This window comes from Heterocephalus glaber, unplaced genomic scaffold, assembly GCF_053883595.1.
Source record: "Heterocephalus glaber isolate CG9 unplaced genomic scaffold, H.glaber_assembly_v1.0 deba00001673, whole genome shotgun sequence".
NCBI classification, from domain to species: Eukaryota; Metazoa; Chordata; class Mammalia; order Rodentia; family Bathyergidae; genus Heterocephalus; species Heterocephalus glaber.
The window spans coordinates 22903046-22929772 of record NW_028258410.1 but is presented as its reverse complement, the minus strand read 5'-3'; the positions used below and the strand labels follow the sequence as shown (position 1 = coordinate 22929772).

At 46.6% G+C, this 26727-nt stretch overlaps 1 protein-coding gene across 7 annotated transcripts in view; it reads right to left on the bottom strand.

The window, feature by feature from the left end:
- The window catches only part of Rims4 (regulating synaptic membrane exocytosis 4), a 127350-nt gene that overhangs the window by 21077 nt on the left and 79546 nt on the right, over positions 1-26727 (bottom strand). The window lies entirely within an intron of this gene.

The following is a 26727-nucleotide window of genomic DNA, read 5'->3' as shown; positions in this document are numbered from 1 at the left end:
CATTGCCAAATATCCCCTAGGAGGCAAAACTCACCCTTGATTGAGGACCACTCACTTAAGACTACTGATCTGAAACCAAGGGGCCTAGTTTCAACTCTTAAAATTTCTTTCTCATTGGCTGTGAGCCTTTGGGTAAATTATTCAGCCTCTCTGTGCCTCCCTTTCTTCAACTGTAAAAGAGGAGAGCAACAGGATGATACATGGGTATTTCCTCTCTTACCACCAACTCAGTCCTGCACATCCATCCTCTAATCAAACATTATCATATCCAAGGCCTTTTTCACCACTTCCAGCCCCTCCAAAACAACAGCTCGCTCCAACACCTGTCCCTCTCCACCCTGATATCCTGCATTGGTTTGTCTGCTGGTATTCACTGTGCTGATGTCTTACACATTGTTGGCTCAATATTGACCAGTGTCCTTCATGGAGAAGGTAAACTCCATGAGGACACGGATCTCTGCTCACTGCTGGAAGCCTTTGTGCCAAAAATAGGGTCTAACCCACCATAGGTGCTCAATTAATGACTGCGGGATGAACCAGGGTGGCCCTCAGAATAGTCTTGATCCTCACAGCCAACTGTGAGGTGGACGCTGCTGCTCTCCCCACTGTAGTGCTGAAGACCAGGCACACAGAGGCAGGGAGTGAGCCAGGATATGCCTCCAGAGGGCCTCCCTAGCGCTGGGCTCCATGACTTGATGATTACTCCACCTGATCATGGAGACTGTGACTTGTTGTGGATATGAATGGTGGGGGCAGTTCTTACCGGCATCTTTCCCATGGGCCCCCAAAGGCTGACAAACCTCAAGGGAATCCTTGGTGCTTGCTGATTGATTTGGGGGAAAGCAATGGATCAGGCCCCATCAACCTGCTCCTGCCAGGATTCCAGGGTCACTTCCTGTTGTCAACCCTCCCCCCAGCCTGATGGTGGTGTCACCAACCTCCCTATGTGTACACAGATATGGGAGCTGTGTGTTTCCTTGGGCAGGTGCCCGTGTTTCTGTGTTCATGTTATTCACATTCACAGATGCCCATATACTCAGAAAAATACACAGATACACAAGAATACACACACAAAGACACGGTGTGAGTATGTCTGAGTGTTTCCATTAGTCTCTATTTACTTGCCACTCTGTGTGTTTCTTGGACCAAAGAGGTCCAGGCACATATAGTGCACATACACAGGAAGACTACACCTACCCCTGGAGAAAGCACACAGAGAAATTGCCACTCTGCGTGTTTCTGGGGGTATCACCTGGCTGTTTCTGAACATGTGTTCCTGCTGTTTCTACTCCATCCCTCATTTCTTCTTCCCTCAACCTGCATCTGCAGATTACCAACTACTGTGCGCACACACACACACACACACACACACACAAACACTCACATATTCAGGACAAACACATCCTCTCCTAGGACTTCAGACCCATGACCAGGCACCCACAGACACCTGTAACGCCTGCTGGGCTTCTGACCCAGTGGATCCCTATCCAGAGCCTCACAATGCAGTCTCCACCCACCAGAGCCGACCCATCTCTCCGGGAAGAGGAAGAGTCAAGATGACAAACAATCTCTTGGGGCTGAGGAGGAGGCTGGGGCATGCTACACATCTGTGGCACTCTACTGCCCTATGCATTTCATTGTGTGTTGAGCCTCCCAACAGCCCTGGTTCAGCACACGGGGAGCCTGGACCTGCAGTCAGACTACCTAGACCGAGACCGGGCTTAGTCAAACAGCACTTGCCCCACAGAGCTGATGAAAGGTTAAGTGATGGACATTTGCCACTGAGCCTGACACACAGTAGGTGCCACCCAGAAGTAGCAACAGCTGCTGCAGAGAGAAAGACCTGATAGCCCCAGATGTACGCGCAACAGCTGTCTTGCTGACACCCTCACAGACAGACCACCTTCCCCACCCTAGGGACTGGCTGTACTCAACCACACCAACAGCACTCACCATCTAACCCTGGCCACTGGGCCCTCCCACTGGTCATTTATTGCTGTCTCGGTCATATGCCCCAAAGCGACAGTCCCAGTGTTTCCCTACTCCCCCAGTACGTGATCTTTCTCCCACTTGCCAGAAAAGATGTTTTCTCTGTGTTTTGCACGTCCTCATTTTCATATTCATGGCCTCAGGCCTGTCACCTGGCCCCCTGAACCTTCCTCCACTAAGAAGTTTTAAGGGCTCTATCTCTCCTAGGGAGGCTGATCTACATCTATTCTCCCCTCTGCCTCCTCCTGCCCTCACCATGGCCTCTCCTGCCATCTGTCCTTATTGGGCCTCTCTGTCTTGGCCCTTCCACTCATCCTGGAGCTCACTCAAGGCTTTACTTCTTCACCATCACCACCCACCAACAGGCTACTTGAGGGAACAGCCTCTGGCCACAGTCCGCTCAACCTCCTGCTCTCCTATCCCTTGCAACATGGCTCCCACATCCCCTACTTTATTCACATGGCTTAACAAGCCAGTCTCCAGGGACTGCCCCTGACCAGGCATAGGGCCTCATCTTGGGCCCAATTCCTGGAGCATGTCGCTTTCACTGCTCAACACAGGTTACTGAGCACCCTGGTAGGCAAGGCCCACTCAAGGTGTTACCCACGCTTCTAAGGGCTGGCCTCTATTGGTACAACACCCCGCAGGAGACAGAGGAACGAACAGCCTTGCTTCTGGTCCACAGGGGTCCAGAAATAGTCCCTCACTTGACCTGCTGTGGTGAACAGTGTGATGTTCCACCTAGATCTCCTCCTTACTACTTTGTTTGTTTTTGCTCTCCTAGGGATTGAACCTAGCTAGGGTCTTGTACATGCTAGCCAAATGTTCTACCACTGAGTTAGATCCCCAGACCTTTTTTCTTGAGATGGTCTTGCTAAGTTACCCAGACTGGCCTGGAACTCACAATCTTCCTTTTACTCAGCCTCCTGAGTAACTGGGGTTACAGACAGCTGTGTACTCCATGCCTGGCCTGTGAACCCCTCCCCACATCAGCAAGCATGGGCTCCCAGTGGCCAGCACCTGACATGGGTTGTTTTTGGTCTTCTCTTGGGCTATGAGTCCACCTGGCCACCACACGGGCAGTGTCTGAGAATATGAGACCCCTGCCCTGCTGCTGCCCTGATCTTAACACAGACTACACTGAGCAGAAGAATCTCATGCCAGCTCAGAACAATGTGAGGTGTGACACAGGCTGGAGGGCAGGTCTGTGGGCTGAAGTGGTCTCTGCCTGCAGGCACACCCTGCCTCCTCACCTTTCCTGTCTTGCTCCTCCAGTCTCCTCTGGGAATGCCTCCTTCATATACCACCTCCCAGGGACCTCATCACAAGACAGGCTGGCACCCCAAGGAGGCAAAACCCAAAACTTTCACATAGGTGGGTCCCAGCATCACAAAGGAACCATCACAGAGCTATTGCAATGATAAATACTGCTCAGAGGAGGGCACACTTTCCAGGGATGGTTATGGGGCCAACCACAGGCTGTGCACATGCCATTATCCTAAGATGCCACTGTAGAGGCTTGGAGTCTGAGTCCTGTAAGCTCTGGGACTGATACTGAGACTGCCCTCAAGGCCAGCCGTCCTCGTGTACAGTACGTTGAGTTTGGATGACCCATTTTTTTGGCTACCCACTCATATTTGCTGCACCCAAAACTTAAAAACTATACAGTTTGCATTTTCTCCTGCAGAGTCCTAAGATCCTTCCCTCTCAACTTGTGCAGAGTAGGTGGGGAAAGAAAGGAAGGTACATGGATTGCCGAAGTCCTGCCAGGGGCAGCAATGACTTGGGGTATCAACCCCACTGTGTGCCAAACACCAGCTAAATGCTGTGCTAGAAGAGAGAACAAGGATGGCAGGGTCCCAACCTCCATGGGTTCACAGTTCAGAGGGGAGGCTGTTGACAATGACCCGATGATCACACTGAGTGATCACAAGTATGCTAAGTGCTTGGAACAGCAAGTGCAAGACAGTAATGAAATGACAGCTCCCATGGGTGGGGAGAGGGGAAGGGAAGAGAAAAAACTCAGGCTCCCGTTCTTTCCATCCTCTGAGCCAGTCACTTCAGACCCTGCCTTCTTTGACATCCGGGATGGTACATTCTACTGGGCTTCCTCCTGCCTCTGACCACTGCCTTTCTCCTCCCCTGTTCCACCCCATTCCTACACATTAGGTCCCTCAGTCTCTCCCTCCCGTGGTGATTTCTTTCCCCTCCCACAAATGCACATTAATCCCATTTCCCACTCTGTTGCCCTTAACTCTGACCACAGAAGCAATACTTCAACTGCATTCTGGATGTCACTGCTTAGATGATTTTTTTTCTTTTGTACCAGGGATCGAACTCAGGTCCTTGCACTGGCGAGGCAGGCAGTGGAACTACTGAGCTAAATCCCCAGCCCAAGGAATGAGCAAGGATTTTTTTTTTAATCACTGCTTAGATGAAAAGCAAGTTCCTGGATTCAACTTGGACCAAGCAACACCCAGCACTGGCCCCACTTTCCCCAGTAAGCTTCTTTGGATTTATGTTCTGATCTCCTCAGCTACCCAAACTCAGAACCTCCCAGGAGAGCAACAGCTTCTTTCTCTCTCATCAAATGCCAGGTTTTATAAAGTCTCTGCCATTAATAACTCTTACATCTTACATCCCTTCCTTCTTGTCCACTTTCACAGCCAAGCACCCCCACTACCTCAAGCTTAAACTCAGCAGCCTCCTAACTGGTCTTCCTGCTTCCAATTCACCAACCCACAAGCCATTACCAGATTAATTACTACTTCATACCCAAGTATTCCACTCTTACCAATTCATTCTATACAAATCGTCACAAATATACACAAAGCTCTACACAAAGGGGTTCCCCACAGCACTGTTTACAGCAATGAAATGTCAGAATTAACTGTCCATCAATACAGGACCAGCTAACTAAATAATACCACAATAAAATATCGTGTAGCTCCTGAAAAGAATCATCTACATCTGCAGTGGCATGGAATGATTCCCTTAACATACTGGTTAAGTTAAAAAAGCAGGTTGCAGGGCAGTATGTAAAACATGATGCCATTTTTGTAAAGCTATAGATAGCTCTGTGTGTGTGTGTGTGTGTGTGTGTGTGTGTGTGTGTGTGTGTGTATAAGGAGGGAGAGGAAGGGAAGCCAGAGACAGACAAAGAGAGAGAAAAAGAGAGAGGAGGAGAGGAGAGGAGAGAGAGAAAAAGAGAGAGGAGGAGAGGAGAGGAGAGAGAGAAAAAGAGAGAGGAGGAGAGGCGAGAGAGACAGAGAGAGACAGGAGAGACAGAGAGAGGAGAGACAGAGAGGGAGAGAGAGAGAGGAGAGACAGAGAGAGAGGAGGAGAGGAGAGAGAGAGGAGAGAGAGATGGAGAGAGATGGAGAGAGACAGAGAGACAGAGAGATGGAGAGAGACGGAGAGAGACAGAGTTTTACCTTTGTATTTATGCATATGCACAGAAAACAGGGAGGATATGAACAAAACTGCTAATGGTGAATAACTGTAGGGAGAAAGACTGTTAGAGGAGGTGTGTGGGAGATCATTTTTTGGGTAACTTTTAATATAAGTGTAAGACACAAAAAGAATGTGCAAACCTTAAATGTAGAACCTGGTGAATTTTTACAAACCAAATGCTTGTAGTTGGTACCCAACACAGAGCATTACTAAGATCCCAAAGACCCTATGTGCCTTGTCTTCCATCATGATCACACTCACAAGGGTAGTTACTCTAATACCAGCTATTAGTTTTGCCTAGTTTTGAATGTTCTATAAAAGAGCATGTCTGTTCTGGGGGGAAAGGGCTGGTTTCTTGCTCACTACAGAGCAAGAGATCCGTGAACACTGTTGTCTGCAGCCGTAGAGTGTTTACCGTCACTGTCACATGGTATTCCACTGTGGGGTGTCCCATAAGTTATTTAGCTATTGCACTGGTGATGGGCTTTTGATTTTTCCGTCCAGGTTGGGACTATAAGAACTAATGCTACTAAGATCATTTTAGTGCAAGGCTTTGGTGAACAGCTGCACCTGTGTCTCTCAGAAATATACCTGGGCATGGAACTGGTGGGCCACAGAGTAGGCATTGCTCAGCTCTAGCTCGCTCTGCCAAACAGTATTAACTTATACTCTGTCAGCTAATAGGAAGATTTTCTTTCATATGTTTGTATGTCATTTGAATTTTTAGAGTTAAACATTTATTTTATAACACAGATGAAAGTAAAATATGAACAAATTCATAAATAAATCACAGCTTCAATCATGCCATGAACTTATTTCAAAGCTTCGAGTGGCTCAACATCTGCCAGATTACGTTCGATCACTGCACCCAGGCATCCAAAATTCTCCATCATCTGGTTCCCACCCTGGTGCTACTGTTCTTCCTCATAGTCTCTATATCCCAGCCTAGCTGCATACCTCATGTCCATCCTCAATAACTTCCTCCTTCCCCTTCTCTCCTCTTCCTCATCTTTCCAATTAAAATTGTAACCACCCTCCAGAGTTAAGCTTTAAATAATACCTAGAATTTGTCCGACATTCTAAACTTCAATTTTCTCATTGTGGAATAGGAGTAATGGCACTGAAATCTTAGGGCTGCTGGTGAGCATTGAACATCAACCAGTAACATAATAACATAGTATGTTTTAATCCTTGGAGATCGTGGGTGGGCTGTGGCATTTGGTATGCACTGGACAAGGGCGGCCACCACCAGTGTTATTACCTATGTGCCAGATGCGGTGTCAAGTGCTTTACACAGGCATCATCTCACTTAATCTTCACAATAAACCATGAGCTAGTTACTACTTCACTTCACAGAAAAATAAAATGATGCTCAAGAAGGTTAAGAAACCTTCCCAAGGAAACGCACAGATATTCATGGCAGAGCTGGATTTCAAAACCAGGTATCCCTGACTCCAAAGCCATGTTTTCCTTGAGCCACCGCATTCAACTCACTGGGATCTACATCAGAGTTCAGATGCTTTCTCTTCCACAAACACTTCCCTGATCCAACTCTTTGAATCCCAGGGGCGCTCAACCTTCACCTCTGTTGGGGTGACTGACTGACCCCAGCTGATGCCCACGTGTTTACAGCGTGAGCCCCTTCCTGGTGCATTTCCATCCATTCAGCACCTGGGACAATGCCTACAATGCCCATCTCACTAAAATGGTGTTTAATTGAACTGGCTTTAGGAGGTATCCCCCCACAAAAAACAAGTTTTCCAGTAAAGAGAACAAGTAAATCTTACTCCATTGTTTATATCTTAATATAAATGTTTAATGTACATTTTCCAAAAAGCAAGTGTTCATGAGGAGCAGAATAATAAAATGATACAGATAAATTATGAGAGTAGATGCCACTATTTTTAGCATATTCCCTGTATCAAGCACTATTAGACAATGTAATTTAACCCCACCATAACTTTGGGAGGCAAGTGTTGTTATCCTTATTTTATAACAAAGAAAGAGGCTCAAAGCAGTTCATTGACATGTCCAGAGTTGCACCAAGACAAGAGAGCTAGGTCTGAAATCCAGGCCTGTGTGAAAACAGACCCTGTACTCATACTCAGGCATGTACCAGTAGAAGGGAGAGGGAGAGGAGAGGAAGGGAGAAGGGAGAAGAGGAGAATGTAGCTATCCCCTAGTTCAACATTTTATTGAGGATGGGCATTGTCAGCTTTGTTTTCCAGATGATAAGCCTGAAGTTGACAGGTTACATGACATGACTTATTCCAGGTCTCCAAGCCCTAAATCCTTGCCCACATCCCTGACAGTGTCTAATCCATCTCTCTGAGTGACCACTGCAGATCCCTTCAGCAGTTTCCCCAGGCACAAGAGCTCCAGCTGAGTTGCTCATTTTAAACCAAGATGAGAGAAGCCTCAAGGCCCTGGCACATTGCTTCCTATTCCCACAGCAGCGGCTCCTCTTTGAGATAGGAATCCTAGAGGCAGCTGGGCATGGAGGCACACACTGTAATCCCAGCATTCTGGGAAACTGAGGCAGGAGAATCAAAACTTGGAGTCCAACCTGGACAACTTAGTGAGATCCTGTCTCAAAACAATGACAACAATAACAACAAAAAGCAAGGATGTAGCTCAGTGTGACTCAGTGTTAAGTGCAAAGCACCCCAGGTTCAATTCCCAGTACTGAAAAAAAAAAAAATAACCCAACCCCGGAAACCTAGAGATGCCTGCCTCTTCTCCTCCATGATCAACCTCTCCTTGGTCTAATTATTCCCAGGGACTTCAGCCTCCTGTGCCTTCCTTGCCCAGGTCTTAAAATCCATCTGGAAACCAAGGTCTGAGACCATCTGCAGGCATTCAGGCCTCCAGAGCACAATGGTGCCTCTGGGCTGTGCCTCCAAGGAGAAGCTGAGGAAGCTCAACCCAATTACTTCTGGGAGGACCTGATTCTCCCTCTTCTCCCTAGACCTCAGAATCTGCCTTCTCCTAAAATTAAAGAAGCATCCATTTGAGGAAATTTGGAATCACCCAGACCAAAGCCTTCACTGTGCAGAAGGCAAATGAGGCCCCAAGAGGGGCATGTGCCAAAGGCCATGTTGATGTACAAATTCAGGTCTCCTTACTGCCAGCCTCTGTTCCTTTTCACAGTCAACAGCCATTCACCAATGTTTCCGCAGCATCTTCAGGAGGCAGCAGAGCCTAAGGGCCAAAAGCATGGACAACGGAGCCTGACTGCTTGGGCTGCAAACCTAGTCCCAGTCACTTTTTCAGCTGTGCACTCTTCATCAAGTTACTTCATCTCTCTGCCTCACCTTCCTCCTCCATGCTAACTAGTGCTCCCACTACAAGAGTCCTCTTCAACCAGATATCTTCCCAGGGGCCTGCTTGAGCTTTCTAAACCTCAAACCTGAACACATCACTTCTTTGATTAAAAACCTCTGATGAGGACCTATTAGTTGCAGAATAAAATCCAAAGGCTATAACATACTGCCTTTCTCACCCAATTTACAGGTTCAGCCAGTGTTTTTTTCTTTCCTACATTTTCCCCAGTATTCGCTGAATTCTATTTAAATTGAATAATTCAAAATATTCCATGCCACCCCCCCCAATTTCTTACCCATTGTCTTACACACAACACTCAACATTTTTTCCCTCTTCTGGAGAAAGATGTTTTAAAGACAACTATTTGTTGAATTACAACGTATACATGGAAAAATACATAACTACACAATGGACAGCAATAAGCACACAGCTTGATGAATGCTAGCGCACTCATCTATCAGTCCAGCCCCCACATCAAGAAGCAGAGCTCCTGACCTGGTTATCAGTGACCCAGAAGCCCTTGTGCCCATTTCCAGCTACTTCCCCTCTAAGAATAGCATTGTTCTGACTTCTAAGAGCTCACACTGTTTTGCCTATTTCATGTTTTTCATATGTAAAATCATCTAGGATATATTCCTTAGTGTCTGTCTTCTTTCACTCAATATTATGTTTGTGAGGTCAATCTACTTTGTTTCACTGCTGTTCATTCATTCTCATGGCTTTATTGTAGTAATTATGTGAATATATCAAAATAATTTTCATCTATTCTATTGTTAGTGAGCATTTGGGTAGACTCCATATGGAGATATTACAAATAGCTCTGCCAAAAACATTCTTGTATGTGTCTTTTGGTGATTTGTACACAGTTCTTTTGGGCAAAAATCTAGATGAAAATGCTGAGTGATATGATACGCACTGAGAATGCTTTTTTTTTTCTTTTTTTTGGTACCAGGGATCAAACTTGGGACCCTGCATTTGCAAGGCAGGTGCCGGAACCACTGAGCTAAATCCCCGGCCCCGAGAGTGCTTTTTAAAGGAGGTTAAAGCATGATATAGTCCGGAAAGATTAACAAAGGAGATTATACTTCAGCAGGAATCAATGTTCTGGGGAAATAAGGTTCAGGACTGGAAATATTTTGGGAAGAAAGATGGTAGTGTCATTGATTTACTATCTACCTGGCTCACATTTCTATGATCCAAATATAATATTTGTTAAGTGAATTATAGAGGCCAGACAGCACTGAGGACAGGAGAGAAAGGAGTGAAAACGGCCTGAAATGCAGCTAGCATTCAACAAATGCTGGCTACTATTATTAACCTGTTTAAGAGACAATGGTCAACTGCTCACCTCTAATAGGCTGTCACTTCATCAATTCTAAGGCAAGCATTTTTCAACATCTCCAAATTAAAATGTGAATGACAACTAGTAGCAAGTCAGTTAAATTTTGACATTCTTTATAGCTCTCTTGGGGGTACACAAAATAAAGTCATGACTTGCAATAGGAAGATCTCTTAAAGGACACCAGGAAGTACAGTAGCCTCAAAGCCTGGGGCAGTGAGGAACTGTCCGTGGTGCTGACTGTGTGCCCTGGCCTTGGTCTGGCAAGGGACAGAGGTGAGGACCACCAAGGAGTGGAGATTTTAGAACAAGGAGTATTTTCATCTCACGTACTTTTAAACCACAATTCCTTCCCACCAGCATGCTGATGCCTGAAACTTTACCCTCAAAGACTCACCCTTCCACATAAAAACAGGAATTCCCATGTACTAAGTCCAACACAGCCTATGAGAGGTGCTCTCGTTTATCCCTTCATAATCATTCCTCTCAACCTCTAGTAAAGGCAAGTATTGGCTCTATTTCCAAAAGAGAAAGCTGAAGCTTGGGAGTTAATGAACCTATTCAGCACGGCAAAGCTGTAAAGCATGAATATGGTCTTGGTTCAGTGGTGACCTGAATATAATTTCTCCCCTTTAGGCTGGTAGGAGAGGTGAAGGCCTCTTTCCAAGATGAGTCAAAGCGGGTACAGGAAGAGATCTTAATGACAAAGAGAGGAAATGGGTGAGAACAACAGAGGCAAAGGGCATATGCTGAGGGGCTGAGAATACTACAGAGCGAAAGGGATGATTCTGAAAGAGCAACCGAGCCATGTATATGACTATGCTTTGTAACTCCAAAGGTTTCAATACCTGGAAGGAAATATTATTTTCAATTACTCAATAAAATTTATATTTAATGAGCACATTTCTTATGGCACGCTTTTCTTGGTGCTGGGGATTTGAATAAGACAGTTATTGTCCTTAAGGAACTTTTACAGGTAGTAGAGGAGGAGAGGAAAGAAATAGTTAAGTAATTTTCCTTCATTCAACAAACACTTCACTAATTACCTAATTCAGTGGCACAGCCTTGCTGGAGTCTCATAAGGCAGGTGAATTAAACTCAGACTTTTCTGAACTTCCAGTATACCAAAAGAGGCAGACAAGTAAAGTGGCAATTAAAGTACAAGGTGTTATAATTACAACATAGTATAGTATAAGGGCAGAGACACACACAAAACATTATGGGAGCTGAAGAGAAGAATAATTAATCAGTATTAATTACATGCAGAGGCAGGGTCTGGATTGTAGGTAGAATTCTTTCAATGTTGAATTATACTTAATTGCAAATAAAATAACCTTTCATTGTACATGGTAGTGCTACCTTTGGGTACAAGTGAAGGTTACATTGACAAACGGCAAACAAGGAGGCAGAAATGTGGAACCAAATGTAAACAAAGGCCAGAAAGTTCTGGATGCAGAGTAAATGAATTTAGGGTAGGAGGAGGTCCTACACTTATCAGAGGTGGTCAGAAGAACATCATTCATGCTACTCCAGCCAATGTAGGAAGGGGCATTTCCAAAATCATTGAGAAGAAGACAACCAACCCCATTGGAAGCTGCCTTTCCCCAGGAAGCCATTCCTACCAGCCCTTGGGACAAGCTGAGCACACTCAGAACAGGCTGGACTGTGGACAAAAGGTACAGGCTATGTCCCCATCTGGCACCAGGAAGCTTTACAATACACACAGCATTCAAGACTTCCAGGATTCGCCCCAAACCTATACTACAAGTCTGACATCATGCACATACCAGGTGCTCTATCTACACTGGATTACTCATCATTCACCAAACACAGCCCACATACTTCCGTCTTCTTAAGAGGACAGGCTCTGGAGCCAGAATAACTGGGTTTGGGACTTGAAGCATCTCTCTGCCACCTTCTGAGCAAACTAAACAAAGTCACTGAACCTATTTGAGCTTCAGTTTCCTTGTAAACTAGAAATAATAATAGAACCCATCTGTGGTAGTTAACTTTTACTGTGTCAACTTGATTGGCTTGGGAGCCACCTAGGGGATTAATAAAGTACACTTTGGGTATGTATGGCTGGGTCTACAGTATTTGGTTCCTTGTCTTTTCCTCCCAGGCACGATTCTCTGCTCTGCTTCCCAGTGGCCATGAACTAAGCATCTTTGCTCTGCTATGGCCTTCTGTCCTGATGTTTCTGCCTTGAAGCTAGCAGATTATGAAATGAAACACCTAAAACCATAAACCAAATGAAATCTCTTCTCCTTTAAATTGAAGATGTTGGTATAGTGTATAGCAATGGGAAAACTTACTAATATAGAAAATCTCTACCAGAAGTTGGATTGTTGCTGTGACTATACCTGAGCACATGGTTTAAAGACCTTTGTAATTGTATGGAAAATTTTGGAGATGCAGGCTAGAGAAGCTTTAGAATACTGTAAGCAGATCTCCATAGGTGAATTTGGTCAGATTTCAGAATGCTGATGGAATGTGGACAGTAATGGCCAGGCTCAGATGTCAGTTGGAAACAAGGATTTCACTGGGAATGATACTAGGCCATGCACATCACACGTTGGCAAAAAAAAAAAATTGTCTACATTTTGCTCATGTCCTGAGACTTTGCAGGAAACTGAGATTAAGGGTGGTAGATGAATTGAGCTGGCAGAGGAAATTTCAAGGCAGCCCAATATTCAGGCTGGGACATGGTTACTGCTGGCTGCTTTTAGCCAGATTTGTAGTGAGAACCAGGAGCAAAAGGCAGAGAAGAAAAATTTGAAGAACTTAAATTTTGGCCCCAAAGGAATCATATGCAAAGTTGGGGCCAAAGGAGATGTGGTTGCACCATTAAAAGGAAACCAAGTACTTTGTAAAGGGGCAAGAAGAAAGAGGTCTTGAGGGCATCCCAAGAATAAGAAAGACCCCACCCATTTTAGGCCCAAGAATACAAAAGTATAAACCTCTCATTTGAGAAGAGGGTCACTAGAATCCCTCCTTGAGATGGACCTCCAAGGGAATTACTTTCCCAAGATTTACTTCCCTGTATTTAGTCATCAAGGCACTCTGAGACCACTGCTGCTGTGGTCCAAGGGGGCCTGGCTACTGTTTCCAGTGACAGCAGATCTTGGCATCATTCATGTGATGGTGGTTTTACCAGCATGCAGAATACAAGAGTTGTGGGGTTCACTCAGATTTGAAAGAAGGCCTGAATGCCAGGCAAGGAGCCCCTGAAAGGGTAGTGTATGAAGTTGTGGGAATGAAGCCAAAGGTGCAGCAGAGACTCCAAAAGTCAGAAATGCCAGGAACACAGAACATCTGCCAAGGAAAACCACAGGCCACAAGCAAAGCCAACCCAAGAGAAAGGCTGTGTGGACTGCAACCAGCATGGACAAAGGGGTGGGGCCACCCATCCCTCTGGAACTCACATTTCAGCCCTGGATCCTGGACATGGAGCTACAGATCTTATTGTTTGCCCTGCTGTCTTTCAGTCTTGCTGTGAGTCCAATTCTTTTCTACGCCCTGTTCTTTCCTTTTGGGAATGTTTATCCTGCACCATTGTACCTTGGGGTAATATAATTTATTTTTTATTTTTACAGAGGTTCACAGCTAAGATTTTGCCTTGAGTCTCAAAAGGACATTGACTTAGACTTTTGCAAAGTACTCGAATTGTTGAGACTTTGGGGAAGGGATTACTGCATATTCAGTAATATGTGAGATTGTTGTCATGTTAGGAGGAATTTATGACCTTGTGTTTATTTGGAGTTAAATGTGGTTTTTAAGATGTGTTTGGGTGTCAAGTTGACAATGGGTATAATGGGATAGTTGGGCTTCAATGTGCCAATTAAATGGTTTGGAAGCCACCAAGGCAATCAGAAAAACACACTATTGGATGTGTCTAGCTGGATAATGGAAAAATGACCTTGGATCTTCTGATCCCTTGCCCCTTCTTTGCAGGCACTGCTCTCTGAGCTGGTTTTAGGCCACCATGAACTAAGCATATTTGCTCTGCCATGTCTTTTTGCCATGATATTTCTTCCTTGGAGTCAGCTGATCATGGACTGAATCCCCTGAGACTATGAGCCAAATCAAAATGTTCCTCCTTTAAATTGTGCATGTTGGGTATTAAGTCTCTGTGATGGGAAAGCTGACTAATGGCACCACCAAATGTTGTCATAAGAATTAAACGTATTAGTCAGCTCTCACTAGGTTATGCTGTGGTAACAAATGACTCCAAACTTCAGTGGCTTACAGGATAAAGGTAATTTCTTGTCCAGAGGAAGACAACCTTTCTGAGTTATCTGTGACTCTGTCCCATGGATTCTTCTGGAATTCAAGGTGGAGGAGCACTTGGGACATGCTACTCTCATAGCAGAAAGGAAATAAAAATGATGGAGCCATAGAGAGCTCTTCTAGCCACTGTACTTTTCTCCATGTGTGCTTCAAATTTTTTAAATGTACAAAAGACAAGGGAAGGAAAAATATTTGACTTCTAATACTAATATGAAAAGGCCAAAAGTGTGGGGGAAGTGGGAGAACTCCCTCCCCAGCACATACCCTGGAGAAACAACTCATCTAGGCACCAAATGATTTATTACAATGCAGCACGTTAGCCCACTATAGCATGTATCCACCCTGACTGTGAAACAAATTCCCTCATATCCCTGGTAGAGCTGAATCCAATGAGATAACATATGTACAATGTCTGTCATAATAAGATAAGGGCACTTAATAAGTTATAGCCACTATTATCAACAATACTCTGGGATAGACAGTAGTGTCTCATTCCCAGAAACTCAGAAAATTGTGACTCTGATAACTAAAGCAGTTTGCCAAAGGTCTCACAGCAAGTAAATGGTAGAGGAAAGACATAAAACAAGTCTATCCCACCCAGGCTAAACACAAGTGTTCACAGCAGTATTAATCACCATTGTCAAAGATGGAAACAGCCCAAAGGTCCATCAACAGATAAATGGATAAACAAATTGTGGTATATGTATATATATATATATATATATATATATATATATATATATATATAAACACACACACACACAAATATTATTCAGTAACAAAAAAGAATGAAGTGCTGATACACATGACAACATAGAGAAACTTGATGACATTATGCTTAGTGAAAGAAACTATATGAAATATCAAGCACAGGCAAATCTATAGAAATAGAAAATAGACTAGTACTTGGCAGGTGCAGGAGTGAGGGAGAATGGGAAGTGACTGCTAAGGAATACAGGGTTTTTTTCTGGGGTGACAAAAATGTTCTACAATTGATTGTGATGATGGCTGCCCAACTCTGAATATACTAAAACTCATTGTACACTTTAAACAGGTGAATTGTATGGTATAAGGATTATTTTTCATAAAGCTCTGGGTGCCTATGTGTGCATTTGTGCATATGTGCGTGCACCCATATGTTTATTCCCATCTCTTCACATATCTCAGGCCTGGCTCTTCACTTCTCTTCTTACACAGATCCGACACAGGGTCTTACACAGGGTCAAGGAGCCAGGGCTGTGGCAGAGGGAACTTCTGCCAGAGGAAGCGGGAGACATCTCCAGCTGAACATGAGGTCAATGTATGAGCCTGCTGTGAAGGCCAGATAAGCCCTGAGCTATGTGGTCTGGACCCTAGGCATGTCATCTTCAGAACACACGTGTCCAGTTAGAGCCCCACAAAGGCCCATGGATGAACAGGCTGGAGGAACATGGAGAACAGGGATGTGGGACAGAGGGGAGGGCAGAAGTGACAGAATTCCTTCCTCCCAACTTCACCAGGGCAAGCTTTCTGTCTGTGCCTCAGGTTCCTTGCCACCGTCATTCTCAACTAACACATGCCCAGCTTCCTTCAGAACCTGTCAGAGCCTTGGGAAATGGCGGGGATAGGTGAAGACCAGTTGGAACCAACCAGAACGACCTGGCAGTAGCATTACCAGAACAAACCCACCTAGATGTGCTGTGTGCACCACCAGGGGGCTGCTAGTAATGCTAGCCTTACGCGGCACATTCCCTGTTGATCCCATCAGCTCATCCACATCCCAAGACCTGTTCTTCTCTAAACTACTCTGCATAATGGCAACTGACTGGTGCCCAATAAGGCTTCCCAACAGGAAACTCTCACATAGCTGCTTAGTGCATGCTGGGGCCTCCAATTCCTTGGTCAGAAAGAGCTACCTTTTATCTTCAGTTGAAACAAGTATCACCCTTGATTTGGCCTTGGCTGACCAGCAGGACAGCAGGGCCCATCTTGGCTATGGCACCTCTGTTTCTTTTCACTTTCTTTTTTTTTTCTTTTCACTTTCAAATGAGGGCAGGGACCATACCTACCTCATAAACTTGGGAGGATGCCTAGAAATCAACAGGTGCTCCATATAGAACCAGGTGGAATGATTCCAGCCCTGTGCCTCTCCAACATTAGTGCGCAAATGGATCACCCAGGAATCTTGTGAAAATGCTGAGTCTGATTCTTCTATTAAGGCCTGGGCAGGGCCTAAAAGTGTGCCCTTCTAACCGCTCCTAGGGGAGGCCAACACTGCTGGACTATGGCCCACATACTGAACAGCACGACTCACACTTCTGATTTCTTCGCTTTTCTTGTTCATGTAAGGATCCTCTTGAGAGCTGATGAAAGCTGTTCACTCTTTCCTTAGAAAAGAACCTGTCAGCGCTTACACACAGTACGTTGGAGAAAATCTGGAGCCTTGCACGGGTTAAAAGCCATTCTTCTGCACATAAAATCCTTAGTTCTAGTAGAAGAGGATGCAATAGAAGAGACAGTGAGAGAAAAGCTTCACTGGGGACTCAACTCACGGGTCTAGTCAGCTCCACTATCAACCTCCTATGTGACATCAGACAAGTTTCTCTCCCTCTCTGAGCTTTACCTGCCCCACCATGAGGGGGCTGGACTAGAATGGAGATAATGAGTAGGTTTTCTCCTTCTCCGCCAACTCTGGTGGCTGCTGCCTGAAATACCCCAGGTTAAATTTTCTTAGACTGTGTCTGTACTTGGCAGAAGAGGATGCTATGATTGATTGGTGACACCTGCCATGGTCCCGGGCCTGGAGGATCATAGAGCTTTCTGCCAGGTGTCTGCCCACCCTGGAGAGCTTCACAGCTGAGACATGCGTAGCTCATTTAGAGTCATTCCAGACCGGAGACAGAGTGGTTTGTGCTTGTCCTCAAGGGGGCAGGAAGGGCTAATTCTGTAAGCTGCTGCCTTCTCAAACCCATGGCCCTATAGCCCTCTTACAGAAGAGATAGAAGAATCCCTGTTTGGTGGCAGAGAAGGACAGCATGTCCTTGAGCTCCCATCCTTGGCTATTTTTAACTCCAAGGACAGAGGCTCAGGCAGAAGCTGAAATACAGAAGGGCCACCCAGCCTCCTGAGGGAGGGGGAACCACTACTCTCACATCATTCCCAGGTTGCTTAATGGTTGGCCAAGTGAGAGGCAAGGCAAGCTGCCAAGGGACAGAAGTGTCCTCGCCTCCCACACGACTCCACACAGCTCCAGCTCATGCTTTCCAGGGAATCCACAGACCCCTCTGCTGGTCTCTACCCTGCTCCATCCTGTATTTGTTCCTTTGGGCAATGGACCTTATCCTGGTACTGAGGACACAGCAGTGTGCAGGAGAGATGAAGTCCTTGTGCACCAAGTGCTTCCAGCTCAGGGTGAAAGACAGGCAGAAGAAAGGATGGCAGCAGAAGGCAGTAGTTAACCAGCAGGGCAAGAGAACTATACTGCAGGCACCCCAGGACTGTGCGATCCTCAAGAACAGGGATGCTCCTGTTCATCTTTCTATCCCAAGAACCTAAGGCCCAGGGGAGGGCCCAGGGGACGACTGCTTATTGCAATATTACATAGCAAACATCTGTGGAGTTTGAAAGCCCACAGGAGCCTATCTCAGCCGAGATGAGATTCATTCACTCAGCTGCTCACCACAAGGTTTTTCGGGGGTTTTTTTTAGTACCTTCCTATACATCCAGTCCTGTTCTAGGCCCTGGAAATTGTGCAGGGACAAAACAAAGAAAATCAAACTGCCCTCCTGAAGCTCTAGTTCAGGAGAACTAAGCAAAGATCAAATAAGACAAACACATAAAGATGGAAAATAGGGTAGAAGGCGGTGAGTGGAGGAGGGTGGGAGTCCTTTGCAGAGCGCAGACAGGTTGGTATGTTGGCAAAGAGCTGAAGGAGGTAAAGAAACCAATCCCTAGGTGTCTGGGGGACAATGTCTCCAACACAGGAGAAGGGAACATGCAGGCCCCGTGGCAGTGTTTGCCTGGTATGTCTGATGAGCAAGCTGGCCAGAGTGGCCAGAGCAGAGCGAGGAAGGGAGAGGGGTATGACATACAGGCAGGGTGGAGGGGCAGACTCCAGGAGAGGGACCCGCCCAGCACTAGGCCTGGCACACAGTGGATGGGACAATGGTGATGATGACAATGACAATGATGATGTGCTGGTGATAAAAGCAGAGAGCATTTACCGGGAACTGGTGCTAGTTGCTATGCTACCCAAGGAACATAGATCACTTGCTTAATCTTCCCCACGACTGATGAAATGGGTCCCACATCCCCCTCATTTCACAGATACAGAGGCTGAAGTTCAACAAGGCTTACGCAGCTTAGGGTGGCAGGGCCAGGGCAGGACATTGGCAGTCTGGGCTGGAGTCTGCCATTTTTCTGATCACACCCCATGCCCTCCCACATGCATAGTGAGGACCATTTCAGAGTTCTTTGACTTTTTGATTGTCCCCAGGCAAAAATTCTGGTTTTCTCCAGGAAAAAAAACTACAGGGGCACAATGATACAACTTGTACATAATTCCGTAAGGTTCAACACTATGAACTCCAGCCACGAAAGTAAGCATTTCATATAAACATTTGTAGCCAAAATAAGAATTGTCAAGAGTTTTCCAAAAAGACAAGAGGTGAACATCAGCATCTGTAATACCAGCTAAAACTGTTTCCATGATTACCCAAGAGCCTACCAGGAAGGACACAGCTGTAGAAGTGAATCTCATTTAAACCTCACTTTAACTCGGTGAAGTGAATTAAGTGCTCCCTTTACAAATGAGGAATCTGAGGCACAGAGAGGTTGAGTGGATTGTCTAAGGTCACAGAGCTAGGATTTGCCAATGCTGACTTACGAATCTGCCTCTATTGCCAGATGGCCCTCTTTTTTTTTTTTTTTTGGTACCAGGCATCGAACTTGGGACCTTGTGCTTGTAAGGCAGACGCAGGAACCACTGAGCTAAATCCCCAGCCCACTAGATGGCTCTCTTATGGTTTCCCTAATGGCACTCTTCACTTTCCCAGTGCAGGAGACACTTGCTAAAGGTCTCACAACTCAGCACATGCACAGCTGGATTTATACTTGTGGTCCCAAAACAGTGGCTACCACTCACACATGACCTTAATTAAATTTTTTATTGAACTGAGGATCAAACCCAGGGGCACTCTATCACTGAGCTATACCCCCAGCCCTTTTTAAATTTTATTTTGAGACAGGATCTTGCTAAATTAGCCAGGCTGGCCTTGAACTTTCGATCTTCCTGCTTCAGCCTCCTGAGCAGCTGGGACTACAGGTGTGAGCAACCAAGCCCAGCTAATCAAACTTTTAAAGTTAAGAATTCAGTTGCACCAGCCAAATTTCAAATGTCGACCAGCCACTTGTGCTAGCTTTTACAATTTTGAACTGTGCAGATATGGAACATTATTGTCAGCCCCCGAAATTCTGATTGGACAACAGTGGTGTAGAACATGGTCTAAGACTCCCAACCTTGGGTTTTGCCACCGACAGAGGCTACTAGAAATTAGATTCTCCCGATAAATGAAATAGACCATAAACAAAAGACAAGAACAGAGAAGTGAGGTCACGACAGAGAGTGAGCTCAGAGAAGGGTTCGTGGGAGGGCAGCTTAAGTCTACATCCTGTAAAAGACGAAAGATGAGGTGGCCGCTGGCTTTAGACCTACCTCACCAGCAGTGAACACAAATTTACGTCTGACTACAAGAACCCTTCTTAGCCCCAACATTTTTCTCTTTTCCTTGCTGATGTCAGGTTTCTCTGCCAGGGGACAGGGATTTCCATCCAATGGGAGGAGGAGGAGGAGAAGAGGGAGTGGGGGAGGGAGGAAAAGGAAGAGAATGAATGAGAATCAATGGCCAGATCTCCCGTGAGAGAGAACACAGAGGTCAAAACTCCTGTTCACTTTACATGGATGGGAGCAGGGGCCATTCTGCAGCCAGCCAGGACCAACTTTCAGCCCTAGAAATCTGAGGGGGCCTAGACTTGGGCACAGGCAGTCACAGGGTGCAGTGGGGTCTGTTGAGAGCAACAAGGTATTGGCTGCAGATCTGAGGCTCAGACCACGCTTGGGCTGTCACCCAACCCCTGGAGAGCTGGCTGAATAGGAGGGTCGCCCATGCTCCCCAAGGGCTCCTTTCTGCCTGCAAGATGCTCAAAGGCACCATAATGAGATCTGTCTGGTGGCACCACAGAAGAGAGGACGGTCCAGACAGCTGTCCCCACACGGCCAGTATAGAGGGAACTATGGAGGCTAAGACTGGGGAGTGGGTGGAGCCCCTATATTCTGTGCAAAAGTCTGCCCCCCCTCCTTTGTTCCCTCCATTTCTTCTTTCCTCGTTCCTTCTCACACAGACTTGCAAAAATCTGCTGACGTGGGAGAGGAGGGGATAGCAGAAGGCAGGGACTAAACTCCCCTGCCATCCTGCCAGCTTAGTGGCAAATGACCTTTGGAAACCTTGCAACTTTTCTGACCTTTATCTTCTCATCAGTAAAATTTTACTACTTACCCTACCAGCACTGTAAAGATCAAGTAGAACTATAATGCCAATAACAATGACTGTCATTTAGGGAGAACTTTTTTACGAAGCACTCCATCATCTGGCCTAGGGCTGGGCATACATTAAACACTCAAAAAGAACCCCTTGAATGTTGAATCTACCATACGAACATCTTACATGATAGCAATAGTATTCATAATCATAAGTTACTTGTGAACTGAGTGCCTCACTACTGCACTGAACTAACACACACACGTTACTCAATCCTTCCAGCGACCTGAGCGGCAAGGACCACCATCATCAGCATCTAACACACGAGAACTCTGAGACTCAGAGAGGTTAAGTCATTTGTTTAAGGAGACAGCTAATAGGGTAAGACAAAAAAAAAGTAGGGACGTGTGTAAACTCAGGTCTGCTGGAATTTAAAATCTACACAATTTTGGCATCCCAAATTATATTTTTGTGGACAACAGAGTGTATACAAAGTATCACTGCTATTAGGAATGATGGTACAGGTGACTGCACACAGGAGGAAGGACTTTCTGCAGCCCCCTGGAGAGGCTGTGAGCTCCCTTCTCCGTCACTAGAGCTGCCTAAGGGGACTAAGTCCCACTCAGCAGGGACAGGGACTGAGGTGTGGGCCCAGGATGGGAGACCAGGTTAGCACACAAAATCCCAAATGTGGCTGAACATGAGTATCACCTTGGGAGCACGTATGAAAAAGGATTTCCAGGCTCCACTGGAAATTTTTAACTGAGTAGTCCGGGTTGGGCCCAGGATCCTGGTTCCTAACTGAAAAGCATGTGCAGAACAGGGGAAAAATCCCAAACTAGTGAAAGGCTGAGCACTTTCCTCACCCAAGTCTGCTGGACTCCAGAAACCATGGGACCCAATAAAAGAACCCAGGACCTGCTCTCAAAACCAGGTAGGTCTGCTTAATAATATGAATGCTAGGGCCAAGGGTTTAGCTCAGTGGTTCTGCCGCCTGCCTCAAAAGCGCAAGGTCCCGAGTTTGATCCCCAGTACCAAAACAACAACAACAAAAATAATAATATGAATGCTTACTCTGGCCAGGAGACGTGTCATGGGTGACACTCTGGACCCAAAGGCTCCTTCTCCCCAGAATCCTTCTCTTCCTTCCATTTTCCAGTGTTCCAGGAAGCCTTCCCTGAGTCCCAGAGCCAGCAACCCCTCTGAGCTTCCCCACCAAGAAGATTCTAACCTGTGGACATGTGCATCTGTGTCCACCCTGCACCATGGCAGGTTGTGTCACTCATCCTGTGTGCCCAGCCCCCAAGCCTGGCCCAGTGCTGGCGCTCAGTACCTACCTGCAGAGAGGGAGCCGCTCTTCCCTATCAGGGATGGACAGAGGAGGCAGCAAGGGAAACAACCGCTGCAGGAAGGAAGTAATCCAGGTCACCAGGTTGGGAGGAGACAGAACCTACAAACGCTCTCCGCCACTGTGTAGAAGAGGCTTGGGCTATTTATAGCTCACAAACCTTCTGCTTCTTGCATTGAAATGCAGGGCCATGCATGGAATAAAATCCTGGGGAGGTCTGTCAGTTTTAAATTTTATTTATTTATTTATTTATTTTACAAGAATAAGAGTAGAAAAGGGGGGACAAAAATGAACGGTGGCCTCTAGGATGAGCTTCTTTGTGCTGTCCCGGGACCCACCTGGCCAAGTGTGTGGACTACAGCCAAATCACACACATGCAGTTCTAGATCTAATCCTAGAAATCAAGTGGCCCTGTGCTGACCAGCCCATGAAGGTCCTTTTAAGGTGATTTAAAAATGGTGGCTTCAGTTTACAAAATAGCATCCCAGCATGACCCTGCTTTGGTTTAAACATGTGTTACTGGGTGCGTGTACACACACACACACGCACTCCTAGGGAGGGAGACCCCGTGGTTAAGCATTCTACTCCTGGGCTACAGGACTGGCATGGTTTGTACTTTCTTTTTGTGCCCCGTCTCTGCCTTTTCCCCCAAATTTCCACCATGGCTACATACAGCATAGACGAAGGGTATGAGAACCAAGGAAACCCGTGCTGCCATTTGCTGGCTGAGGGGAGTGACTGAATGACCTCTTTGGAACAACAGGACAGCAATAGAACCCTTCACAGAGGTCTGTCCTGGGGAAGTAACATGGGAACCTGCACGAGAGCTCAGCATGGCACCTCGGGCATGGTACGTGCACAGGAAATGCAGGCCAATGCAACTGCAAGTGTTTGTAACCAGAGAAAGTACTATATTATCTTTAAACGATTAAAACAATAAATGGCAACGCAACCTGACCAAAAATGTTCAAATGTCTCCTGCCTCATTCTTCCCCTCTCCATCTGGGTTCTCTCCCCCTCTGCCTTCTTCTTTTTGCTTTTCTTGCAGTGCTGGGGATGGGAACCAGGGCCTCATACATGCTATAGCTAAGTGCTTGCTCTACATAGAGCTGCATCCCCAGACACCCACCTGGGTTTTCTTATTTTGAAAAGTATGGGGGGGTGCCCTCCCCCCTCAGCTTCCACCCCTCCAGGATACTAAGTTCCATCCCTCTCAGCAGAGGCCCAAATGCTGAAAATGATGCAACTCTGGTCTTCAAGAAGGGGCTGGTCCTGGGCAGCACTGGGCTTTTCCTTGCCTGGCCACCTCTCTCTCCGTGCTCCACCTCCTCCCTGCGCCCACATCCTCGTGCACCTACTCTGAATTTCACAGCGGCCTGCTGCACCCTTCAGCCTGCTAAACAGCCTCTCACCCCCATGGGGGCTTTTGGCACCCTACTCAGTGCAGACTCCTAGCCCTGATCTGCCTGTCTTTGTTCTTAGGCCAAGGGAGGCCCTGCTCCTATTCTGCACCATATCTTCAATGCCCAGCACACAGGAGTGGGGGGCCTGTAAACAGCTGTTGACTACATAAAGAGTTGTTTAATAATGAGAAAGGGCAGTGCAGAGCAATGGTTGGCCTAAAAGACTCAAGTGCCACCACATCTAGGTTTGAACTTACTACTGAAAGGCCCTGGGGCAACGACAGGCCTGGCCGCTCTGAGCCTCAGTTGCCTCATGTGTGCAACGGGTACAACTGTACTGTTATCATAACCTGACATCTTGAAAGGATAATCCAGGTAAAGAACTCAGTATTTGGCAATGTATGAAACATAATAAATGTTACTATCATGATGAGAAAAATTATGCAACAAGGAAAATGACCTACTGCTCAGCTTTGGATCCCAGCATGTCGGCACTTTCCCTTCAGGTCTTGCCCAGGGCTCCTTTCTGGTTGAGGTCTGAGGGTGCTGTGAAATCCTAGGGAGGCTGCGCTCTCTAAACCAAGGTGCCCAGCTAAGAGTGAGGAACAGGCAGAAAAGTAGCTTTTTCATTGGCTGAGCAGCACTCAGCTCCTGTAGGCTCTGGAGAAGGGGTGACCTTTCCCAAATCATCCTCCTAGAGAAGGTTCAATCTTTATTCGGCCACTCTCAGTGCAGGACGAAGTGCTTTTCTAGTTTGCACAGAGGCGCCATACACTCTTTGTGCCTGCTCCCGGGCTGGTTTGCAGGACCACGAGGGAAGGGCCATCCCTAGGCTGCTTCGTGATCAGTTCAAAGGAGGACACAAAGGCCTCCTCTAATACCGAGGGGCCCCTGGAGAAAAGTACAAATGAGGCTCTTATACTTATTCTAAATATTTTAAAGTTATAAATCAGGGCTATTAAATAAAATATGCCTCATCCTCCTATTCTGAGAAATGTGCTTCCATAATGACCTTGATGTCCAGAACAAGTTCAAATTTAGAATCCTCAGAGCCCCATGGCTGACTGAACAGTCAGTAACTCTCAGCCATAGCTCACCCTTTCTCTTCCTGCCCACCCCCACATCAAGGGACCCTCTCTATACAACTGTGCAGTGATCTCACCTCCACAAATGGCATCTTCAGGGTCACCCTCAGGGTACCAGTCATGGATAGGAAGGGGTCTGAGTAGATCCCAGAAGCTGACTCGGGGCACTGGGCAGGGAACACAAGGGTCACTTCATCCGGAACACGGTCCAGCACAGAGTCCAGCTGGCACATTCCCTTCCCCCTCAGGTTCCCCACCCCATGGAAGGGCCTGGCCAGAAGAGGGCTGGAGGGCAGCTCAGGGATGCTGGTGACACCGGGTCAAGGCCCATCCTGCCAGGTGGAAAGGCTGGACCAAGGTGGGACATGGTTCTACTAGCAGCCAGCTCCACCACCCACCAAACAGGCCATGGGGAAACTCACAGGAGTCTGATACAGGCCTATTCTTTTGGAGATGGTGGCCCACTTCTATAAATCAACCGATGTGCCAATTAGGAGTGAAGCAGGCCTGAAGCTTATCTTACTTTCTTCCTTAGCAAGGCCCAGATTTCGGAGTTCAAGTTTACAGGGCTTCTGTAGGGCTAGTCCCGCACTGAGCCGTTTCCAAGGCTAGAGAATACAATTGAGGTCAGGCCCTTCAACCCCAACCTTTAACTAAACAGTAATTTTCCCTTATTTTTTATTTCAATTTTTAAAACAGTCCTAGACATTCACCTCTGGAGAGAAATTATGGGTTTCAAGAATTCTTGACAAAGAGCTACATTCCTTCCAGAAATGTAAAGCCGGCATTTTAAATTCGGTTCTTATTCACTGCTGGAAAGTATTAGAATGAAGATTACAAATTTAATAATGTGACACGGCAGGAAGTGGCCCGGCCCCATCTCCAGGAGAGTAATCTGTTCCTGCCTTCCAGCTGCCACTTCCCAGCCTCCCAGCACCCTCAGGCCAGCCCAGGGGGACGCTCCTGCCTTCCTCCCTGGTGCTCTGGCCCACACAGCCAGCCCAGACACCAGGCCGGCCCCGGCCCCGTTGGAGGACGCAGTGCCGGATGCTGAGGTCTGTCTGGGGAGAGCAGCCACCTCCAAAGGGAGCTTCCCCGGCCTCTGAGCGAGCGCTCCTCTTCCCCCTGCAGCCAGAGGAGTCATCAGTTGCAGATCCCAAATCTGAATCTGTCATATCTCTGCTACAAACCCAACAGGGGCCCCAGCTCTCTTTATACTCCCGTGCACAATCCTTGACTTTTAAGACCTAGTAGGATCCAGCCCTACTACCCTCATCAATGTGCCCCTTTCCCTGGTATTTCGAAAGGCTACATTTCTTTCCCAATGCAGGGCCTTTGCACAGCCGCTAATGATAGCAAATGCTGGGCTCAGGGCTCCACATGTGTTCTCTTGCTCCTGGCCTGTGAAGTGGGCAGCAGAGCCAAGTGGTTAAGCTCCAGACAGCTGGTTTGAAATCCTGCTCAGACTTCTGCTCTGTGACATGGGTTACTTCTTTAGACTCTTGGTGTCTCAGTTTCCTCATCTACAAAATACAGGGATAGTGATAGTACCTGTCTCAGGCAGCTATAGGGCTTGAATGAGTTAACGGAGGTGAAGTGTCAGAACATGATGGGTACCAGGTGGGCAGGGTTAATTATCATTATTCGCCTCTTACAGAGTGAAACAGAAGCGCCTCTGAGTGACCAATAACATGTTTAAGGTCATACAGCTGCCAGAAGGAGTACGGTGTATGGTCTCGTGACTGTGAGGCCTCAATTTTTACTGTGACATGGCCATTGTAGGAAACTTAGAAAATATAAACTAGAAAGTAAAACTACTCATAATTCTGTCATGCAGAAGCAGTTACAGTTAACATCTACCTGCACACATGTGTGTCAGAAAGAGACAGAGAGAGACAGAGCGAAGAGAAGTCAGTCACGCAGACTGAGAGAAGCCAGGATTCAGCCCTCCACTCCTGGCCCTGGCTCGAAGTCCGTGCTC